This window comes from Tympanuchus pallidicinctus, unplaced genomic scaffold (assembly GCF_026119805.1).
Source record: "Tympanuchus pallidicinctus isolate F22 unplaced genomic scaffold, pur_lepc_1.0 scaffold2, whole genome shotgun sequence".
Lineage (NCBI taxonomy): Eukaryota > Metazoa > Chordata > Aves > Galliformes > Phasianidae > Tympanuchus > Tympanuchus pallidicinctus.
The window spans coordinates 42,944,239-42,944,681 of NW_026294721.1; positions in this window are offsets into that span (position 1 = coordinate 42,944,239).

Sequence of the window (443 nt, forward strand, 5' to 3'; positions counted from 1 at the left end):
TTTCAGCATGTGTTCTGCTCAGATCCACTGGAAGAGCAGAGCTTCAGTACATAGCAGCATCTTTGTGGTATCTGTCCCAGCAGATGCAGAATGAAGGAGAGAGACAGTGATGAATAGGCCCATGTGACTGTCCTCCCAGAAGCATTGGGCACAGTGCACATGCCAGGGAGTGACTACTCTTGGCTTTGGTTTGTGGTGGTGGTGTTTTTTTTAAACACATGGAGTCAATTCTGAGTCTCACCAACTGCCTTGTTTCCCAGTGTTTTGGAAGCCACCATTCCCTAGTGGGAAGCAGGAAGGAACAGTTACATTCTTGCTTTCATTTGCAAGAACTTTCTGTTGCCTCCATTTTTCATTACTGTCTGCATGTTGCAATGCCTTATATGAAGAAATATATAGTATAGCAGCAATTTTGTATTATGTGTCAGTAAATAGGCAAAAAA